This window comes from Pipistrellus hanaki, assembly GCF_964339955.1.
Source record: "Pipistrellus hanaki genome assembly, chromosome: 2".
Classification (NCBI taxonomy): domain Eukaryota; kingdom Metazoa; phylum Chordata; class Mammalia; order Chiroptera; family Vespertilionidae; genus Pipistrellus; species Pipistrellus hanaki.
This window is the reverse complement of record NC_140504.1, coordinates 124980941-124990150: the sequence shown is the minus strand read 5'-3', so window position 1 is coordinate 124990150 and position 9210 is coordinate 124980941.

Genomic DNA, 9210 nt, shown 5'->3' with positions numbered 1-9210 from the left:
GTTTTTAGTTTCACTTGTTGATAGTTACATATTTGTTGTTCATAATTTTTATTTTTATCTTCTTCCTCTTCCTAAAGAACCCCTTTCAGCAATTCATATAATTCTGGTTTGGCAGTGATGAACTCTTTTAGTTTTTTTATTTATTTATTTGTGAAGCTCTTTATCTGGCCTTCGATTCTGAGTGATAGCTTTGCTGGGTAGAGTATTTTTGGCTGTAGGTTCTTGCTATTCATCACCTTGAATATTTCTTGCCATTCCTGTCTGGCCTGCATGGTTTCTGTTGAGAAATCAGCTGACAATCGTATGGGTGCTCCTTTATAGGTAACTACCTGCTTTTCTCTTGCTGCTTTTGGAATTTTAATTATGATGTGTCTTGGTGTGGTCCTCCTTGGATTCCTTTTGTTTGGGGTTCTGCGGGCTTCCTGGACTTGTAAGTCTATTTCTTTCCCCAGGTGGGGGACGTTTTCTGTCACTATTTCTTCCAGTATTCTTTCAGTATATTGCTCTCTCTCTTCTTCTGGGATCCCCATAATTCTGATGTTGGTTCGCTTGAAATTGTCCCAGAGGTTTCTTACACTATCTTCAACTTTCTGGATTCTCTTATCTTCTTGCTTCTGTGGAGGAGTTTCCTCTGGCTCTTTGTGTTCTAAATCTTTGTCTTGATTCTTGCGATCTTCCAGTCTGTTTTTAGGACTCTGTGTAATATTTTTTTTATTTCAGACAATGTTTTCTTCATTTCTAGTTGATCCCTTATTATTTCTAGTTGCTCCCTTTTCATATCCTCATAGGTCTCATTTATTTTATTGGCCTTTTTTTAGGATATTCTTGAATAACCTTATAACTGTAGTTTTGAACTCAATGTCCAATCTTTTCTTTTCCTCCATCTCCTTCCTTTGTGTCTTGCCTCTTGTCTGCATTTTAGTTGTTTCCCTGATTTGATGGAATAGTTTTATGTGCTAGGTGTTCTGGTAGAGCCCAGTAGCACAGCCTTCCCAGTTACCTGCGGTGAACAGTCTTGGTGTAGCCCTTTGTGGGCTATGTGTGTAGTCTTGTTGTTAAGCCTTGCTTATTGTTGGTTGATCTCCAAGCCAATTGGCTGTGAGGATCAGCAGTGTCTCAGCTAAGAGGGCTTCTGTATTCAGCTTGAATGGGGCGGGATCTGGGGTGCCGCAGACAATCTTTGGTTCCCTGTCAGTCTCGCCTTAGAAAAGTCCTGTTCGTGGTGAGTTTTGGAAGATTGGTTGCAGGTGTGTGCACCTCTTTGGTAAAGGCACAGACAGGGTTTGGATTCTGGCCAGTCCCTCCTTAGAGAAAGCCAGCCTCTGGGAGAACTTCTATGCTCAGCTTGGATGGGGCGGAGTCTCGGGTTGGTGCAGACAAGCTTTATTTTCCCTTCGGCTCCTCCCCAAGTCCCGCAGTAATGGCCTCTGGCTTCACATACCTCTGAGAGATCTCTGCCCACTGCCTGACAGTCTGGCCTCTTCCTGACTGGGGCCGTCTATCAGAGCAATAGGGTGATTCTGTTTTCCTCTCGAACAAGAAAGCCAGCCGCACATTAGCTGTCCGCCCTCTTAGCTCACTGGGAGTAAGCCAGCAGCAATCTCGGTCCGGCCCTTCCTCTCCGAGACGGGAGTAAGCCAGCGCCTTTTTGCTCGCACAGTTCTCCCTACCTTCACAGTTCCTGAGGTTCACGTGCAGTCTCTCTCCTTCCCAGATGGCAGAGCCTCCTCTCAGCTAGCCGTCCGGTGCTTCAGGGCAATGCCTTGCCTGTTTTCCAGTTCTAAATTCCAGTTCTAAATTGTTGTGGTAGGCTGCATTCCGGTGTCTACCCTATGCTGCCAACTTGGTTTCTCCTCCCAACAACCTTTTAAATTTCCTTTGTGAGATATTTAAAATGAAGCTACTGGAAACAGTGTACAGGTTTTTGCATGAACAGGGTTTTCATTTCTTTGTGATAAATGACCCGGAGTGAAATTGCTGGGTTCTATGATAGCTGCATGTTTAGTGTTTTAAGGCACTGCCGAACTTTTCCAGAGTAATTGAACCATTTTATGTCCCCACTGCCACTGAGTGATCCAGTTTCTCCACAGCCTCAGCAGCATGTCCTGTTGTTGCTACATTTTATTCCTGTTATTCTGGTGAGGTAAGGTGACCTCCCTGTGGGTTGTTTACTTTTTTTTTTTTTTTTTATAAAAAGAGTCTCTAAGCAGTCTCCATTTCAGTCCTCAGGTATCAAGGTTCTCTTCTGCGAGCTTTCAGTTGGTTATTCAGGAAGTTTTTCTGTTTGTTTTTTTTTTTTTTTTTTTTTTTTTGTTTGTTTTGTTTGTGTGTGTGTGTGTGTGTGTGTGTGAGAGAGAGAGAGAGAGAGAGAGAGAGAGAGAGAGAGAGAGAGAGAGAGAGAGACCTGGACATTTCTGAAGATTACAGGCCAGCTATTTTAGCATGTTTCTCAGCTAGAGTTTATCTGATGTTTCTTCCTTAAGTTTGCATTTTTCTAATGGCTAATGATGTTGAACATATTTTCATGTGTTTATTTTCCATCTGTGTATCTTCTTCAGTGAAATGTTTCTCCATGTCTTTTTTCTTTTTCCTAATTGGGTATGTTTTTTTAACCATTGAAGTTGTAAAATTCTTTATATATTTCAAATATAAATCCTTTGTCAAATATGTGATTTGCAAATATTTTCTCTCAAACACTAGCTACTCTTTTCATAAGCAAACATTTTTAATTTTGACAAAGTCCAATTTATCAATTTTTCCTTTTTTTGAATCATGGTTTTGTTGTCAAGTCTAAAATTACCCCCTCTAGCCCAAGATCCTAGAGACTTTTCCTGATGAGGGTTTATAAAGTTTTCTTAAATCTTTTAAGCTAAAAAAAAAAAAATTATGTTATTTCAGCATGTATTAACTCTTTGTTTGCCTTTTGTGAATGTGTGTGTTTACTAGGGAGTTATATTCACTACACCACAGATGTGTTTTTAGTTCCAACTTTGTAAGCATGTTTCCACTCACCCCACATGCTTTCTGGTTGGTTGGAGAGAACCAAAGGAGAATTCTTAAGATGACATTGAAAGGAGTTTTTTTTTTTTTTTTTTTTTTTTTTTTTTTTTTGTTTTTTTTTTTTGGGTAAAAATGGGAATTTTGGGGGTTGAAAAAGGCAGGTTTATGAAATTTTAAAAATTAAGAGGTCCAAGGAGAAAAACACAGGGCTACAGAGTTGCAAAAGATTACATTTCCATAAGACAAGGGAGCTGGGAGTAGCAGAAGGTACATATTTACAGAATAAAGAGAAGGAGGAAGAAAGCCCAGAGGGAATAGAGAAACAAGGAAGGTGGGAAGGACAGCCTCCATGTCCCATGTGAGGTTGGACCTTTGAGCTCAGGAGTTGCTGTAGTGACCAAATCAGAAGGGGATAGTGACCAATGAGAGGGGATATCAAGGCACACACATCAACAGCCTTTAGAGGCTATAGGGAAAAGGCACTCTTGAAGGACTCTTTCCAGTCTGTGCTTGTTCTTCAATAAATTTCCACCTGCTACACCACCTTTTGTCTGTGGTTTCATTCTTCGACTCCACCGGATAAGAGCCTGGGAAGCCATCCTGCCCAGGTGAACACTGCGTTCCTGTCCAAAAATCCCATATCAATATATCTTCCCTTCAATAAAATGTCCAAACTATTGTACCTTTTGTGAGGTGGCTGCTTTGGGAAGAACCCCACTTTAGAAAATGAAAGGTCTAGGAACTCCCAAAGGAGGTGGAGAAAGTAAGAATTTGAGAACCCCTGACCAGAGATAAAATATCCTTTATCCAGAAGCACAGGCTTTATCCATCCTAAAGACATTTGTCAAGAGATTAAAATGCTAATTTGCTAATTCAAACACTGCCTATAAAAACCAACATCAGCATATGTTTTCAGAATTTCTTCATCATTCCATTTTCAAGCTCTTATCCCAAACAAGATGGTTTAGTCTTTAAAATTGGCTACATTAACATGCACAGCAGTGTAAAAATTTGTTCAAATGTTAATGCAAGCAATTGCTGTTAATTTCCTGTTTACCCCAATCCAAAATGTGAAACTCTGTTCTTTCAGCCAGCATTTATTCTCTAGCCAAATAGATCTCCCTCGGGGCTCCCTCCCCACCACCTCCCTTGGTTCCAGCCTCTTCCTTTCACCCAGACTCTTATTCATTTCTTTGGTTCTCCCACTATTGTGATTCAATTATTTACCAATGGCTTCTTTTTTGCATTAAAACAAATATAATAAAACTTCTTTACATCAAATTGTCTAAACATTAAAATTTAATCTACATGGAAGAATAATTATCCAGTACTTTATTCTATTTCCTAGCTGTGTTTTTCATAGGGATGATTTTCTTATTTTTCAAGATATAATTCATATAACATAAAATTCACCACTTAAAGTTTAAAATTCGGTGTTTTTTAGAGTATTTGCAGGCTGTCCATGAAGGAAAGGGCTGAGGGGATGGATGAAGGGCTTGCAGGGTGGAGTGTGAAGAAGTGGGCAGCCATTGATGATGTTGAATGTTTCTAAATAAAGTAATAAATATTTCTAAATATAGAAATGCAGAGGTGATAAAATCATGGGAGGGTGTGATCACCTCAGTAATCAAGATGGAAATGAGAAGAGCAGAGGTTCCGGGCAGGTGGATAAAGACAGTCAGGCTGGGGGTCCCTGCCCAAAGCCACTGAGGACCCTGCAACCTGACTGTGCTGGTGAGACTTGGAGTCAGAGACGAGTCCATCCCTCCTCCGCTGGACAGTTCGCCCCAAGGCCATGGGTCTTCTTACTGTTGTTGGCACAATCATGGCCTCTTCTCCTCTCTCTCTCCAGAATGCACCCTAGAGCTGAACTGTCTTTCATTGCCCTGCTCATGTTCTCTATGACATTTTCTTCAGCAATCCTGCCCACCAGTGCATTTAACCGAAAACTTACAATGCAGAAGTCATTGTATGCTTGCCAGCAGTCTCACCACTGGGCTGTTGCTTATCTTGATCCAGAAGCCTAATGAATAACCCTGCCTCACCTGTGTCCATTAGCAGCTTCCAAGCAATCATGTAAAGGACCCTTATTGGGTACATTAGTTTGCTAGGACTACTGTAAGAAAGCTCCATAGACTGAGTGGCTTAAACAATAGACATTAATTTTCTCAGTTCTCGAGGCTGGAAGTCCCTGATCAAGATGCTGGCTGGTTGGTTCCCGGTGAGAACTCTCTTCCTGTCTGGCAGATAGCTATCTTCTCCCTGTGTCCTCATACAGCCTTCCCTCTGGGTCCACTGGCAAGATAGGGGAGAGGTATTTCTGGTATCTCTTTCTCTTCAAATAAGGACATCTTTCCTCACATCTGGCCCCACCCCTATGATATAATTTAACCTTAATTACCTCCCTAAAGGCTCCTTCTCCAAACACTCTCAAATTGGGGCTTAGAGCTTCAAGACATGAGTTTTAGAAGAACTGATGGGGGAAATGGGACATTTGTGGGGAGAGGGGCTGGCAATCTGAATGTGTGCTAGTAACTTGATGTACATTCTTGGTAGCCAGTAATTAAGTCACTGCCCCTTTTTCCACAATCTGGTCTGGCGGGACCTGCTTTCCTGATTGATCCTGATTTGCAAAGGGGTCATAAACAAAGAAGGTAACAGCTTAGCTACAAGGGAGGTCACTGGCACCACCCAGACCAGGAAGGGCTGTGGAAGCACAGGACAAAAGCCTGCTAGTTAGGAAACAGATAGAAAAACAAAGAAAACAAAGGGTATGAAGAGAAAGCTTCCTGCATATTCAGGGGCTCAGAATTTGGAGAACTGACCCCCTGAGTCACTGCACTAGTACATGTGAAATATCTGAAAATAAATGGGTTTATCTTGGACCTCCAAGTACTCCTGTGTATTTTTCGGTTGCCTGGTAAATTCTATAACAACCAATTCAGTCCACAACACTAGGAAAAGACTAGGGTTCCCTCCCATGGGCTGGGGGGGGGGGGGGGGGGGGGGGAGGGGGGGAGAAGGGGGGGGAAGATCTAGAAAAGTAAGACTTAACTTTCTCCATATTTCCATGGACTTAAAAAGTTGATCTCTAGAGAACTAGTTGGGGAAATGGCCATGAACTAAGGTCTTTTTGCATATTTTTAGGGATTGTGAGATTTCTCCTCTTTCTATCCTTGCAAAGTACAGATTGGCTCCTGGACAGCCTCTTATGTCCAGGGCTTCAAATTACCCAAGAAATTGGTCTAACTCAACCTCATCACCTCCTGCTGAGGTTGCTAGCGTCCAGTTTCTATGCCAGGAACTACTGATTAAATCAACCCTGTTATTAAGATCTTGAGGTACTTGGAGGGGCTCAGCTGCATGGTGTTATGTTTATTTTCATCAGACCAGCAACTGCAGCATGGGCAGTGTTGATGGACTAGGCCAGTGGTCAGCAAATTCATTAGTCAACAGAGCCAAATATCAACAGTACAACGATTGAAATTTCTTTTGAGAGCCAAATTTTTTAAACTTAAACTTCTTCTAATGCCACTTCTTCAAAAACAGACTCACCCAGGCTGTGGTATTTTGTGTAAGAGCCATGGTCAAGGCGCCAAAGTGCCGCATGTGGCTCAAGAGCCACAGTTTGCAGACCACGGGACTAGGCTGTCTATGTCTGCCGTTCAAGAAACTTGGAATTGGAGCTTTTTGCAGAGCTCCTATGGGCATTAGGGAGGGGGTCAAGGGTGGTTGGAGTCATGTTTGCAAGTAGGAGGAGCCAATGGGGAAGCTTGATTCTTGACTGAGCCCAACTGGCCACTGAGACAGCCCAGTGTGGTAGCTGGCTGTGCAGGCCTGGAGTCTGGCTAGCAACCATCTTCTACATCTGGCAGCTCTGTGGCCTGTCTCTGTGGCAGTTTATTTTGGGCTTCACGGCTATTACCCGGAGTCAGGAATAATGCCTTTCATTCTGAGACGTCTAAACCCCCAACCGCAGGCGTGTTTTCCTCTAGGGCAGAGGGCAAATGCAATTACATCTGTGACCAATTTGCGCAGCTGGGAGCTCAGCCTCCTGACAGAAATATTTATTGGAGATTCAAGTCTCCGAGGAGCTGGGGAACCATATAGAAAGTGAGGTCCAGCCAGCATTTGTTGTCCATGCTCACCAATCTGAATCTTGAGAACAAAACACAGCAACAGAAAGTGTTAATTTTGTCTTTTATAAGCTAAAAATGTGACCAAGAGGTTTTTTTTGAGGCATAGAGGAGAATAAGAATATTCAAATAAGATATGGTTGCCATTGACCTTATACAAACAGCATGCATGTCACACATAGAACTAGTGAAAGAACTAGTGAAGGTAAAAAACAAAACAAAAAAAAAACACACCCTGATTTCCAGTTGAGGCTCTACTACTGCTAACCATGGCCTCCTGGGCTAGTCACCTCACTCAGGTACTTTATTATGTGGGACAAGTGCAGTTTCCAGGCCCATGAGCTTTTTAAGGATCTAAAAATTTGCTTGGGACTGGAAAGAATCACCCCCCCAAATTCAAAAGAGAAAATTGCTAAACTGAAAAACACTATTAAAAAATGTGTTCTTATGTCCAGCTCACTAATATTTAAGTATACCTTTTTTTAAAATGCATTAATTTGAAAAAAGTTTATTGGATTAGATTTTTTCACTTTGTAAATCCCCAAGTAAGTTGAGAATCACTGTTAATTATAAATGATGTGTCAAATGTTATTTAAAGCAAGATGATGAAAAGCTTGTCATTTTTTAAATTAAACATTAAATTTAAAGTAAGTGCTTTTTAAGGTTTAATATTTAATGTGGGATGGGGCACAAAAGTCTTCCAATATCCTGGAACTTCACCTGTCTAGCCTTTAGTTGCCTGCTCTCAAGTGGATGACCTGTGAGGTTCCCTTCAGCTTTAACATGCATGGAACATTGGCAGATAGATTCTCAACAAGGCTGAGTTAATCTTTTGGAGGCTAAGCTATGCCAGAAAGATCTGTTAGAGTTGTAACTGCTGCAGATATTCTGGCTGAGAACAAGGAGTAAGCATGCAGGTGTGTTTACCTGTGGCCAGCTTTCTGCCTTGGCAAAGAATCTTACGCAAACCACAATTTAACTAGCAACATCAAGTGACAGGCCCCTGTGCGGGGAAGATCAGGTGCAGCAACATCCCATCACCACCTCTGTCCTCATCAGCATGGCACGATAGATAGATAGATGATAGATAGATAGATAGATAGATAGATAGATAGATAGATGATAGATAGATAGATAGATAGATAGATAGATGATAGATAAACAGCAGAGAGGAAGGAAGATGGAGAGAGAGATAGAAACATCCATGATGAGAGAGAATCATGGATCGGCTGCCTCTTGCCTCCTTTTGAAAGTAAATTGACTATAAATATGAGGGTTTATTTCTGATCTCTTGATTCTATTTCATCCACCTATCTGTCTACCTTTACATCGATACCACAGTGTCTTGGTTACTGTAGCTTTATAATAAGTGTGGTGGTTGGGAAGTATGACTCCTCCAACTTTGTCTTTTTTTTTTCTTTCAAAATTAGTTTGTCTATTCTAGGTCCTTTGAATTTCATAAATTTTAAGATTAGATTTTTCAATTTCTGCAAATAAGTAAGCTTGGATTTTGATTGGGATTGCACTGACTTTTTTTTTTTTTTTTAAATAAGTCTTTATTGTTCAGATTATTACAGTTGTTCCTCTTTTTTCTCCCACAGCTCCTCTCCACATGGCTCCCACCCCCTGCCATGCCCTTATCTGGCCCCCGCCCAATTGTCCTCATCCATAGGTGTTTGATTTTTGTCCAGTCTCTTCCCACACCCCTCACACCATGTTCCCCCCAAGAATTGTCAGTCTACTTTCTTTCTATGCCTCTGATTATATTATATTCACCAGTTTATTCTGTTCATCAGATTTTTTATTTGCTCAATTTTTAGATTTACTTGTTGATAGATATGTATTTGTTGTCACTTTGTTGTTCATAATTTTTATCTTTACCTTTTTATTCTTCTTCCTCTTCTTAAAGAATACCCTTCAGCATTTCATATAATACTGGTTTGGTGGTGATGAACTCCTTTAGCTTGATCTTATCTGTGAAGCTCTTTGTCTGACCTTCAATTCTAAATGATAGCTTTGCTGGGTAGAGTAATCTTGGTTGTAGGTTCTTGCTATTTATCACTTTGAATATTTC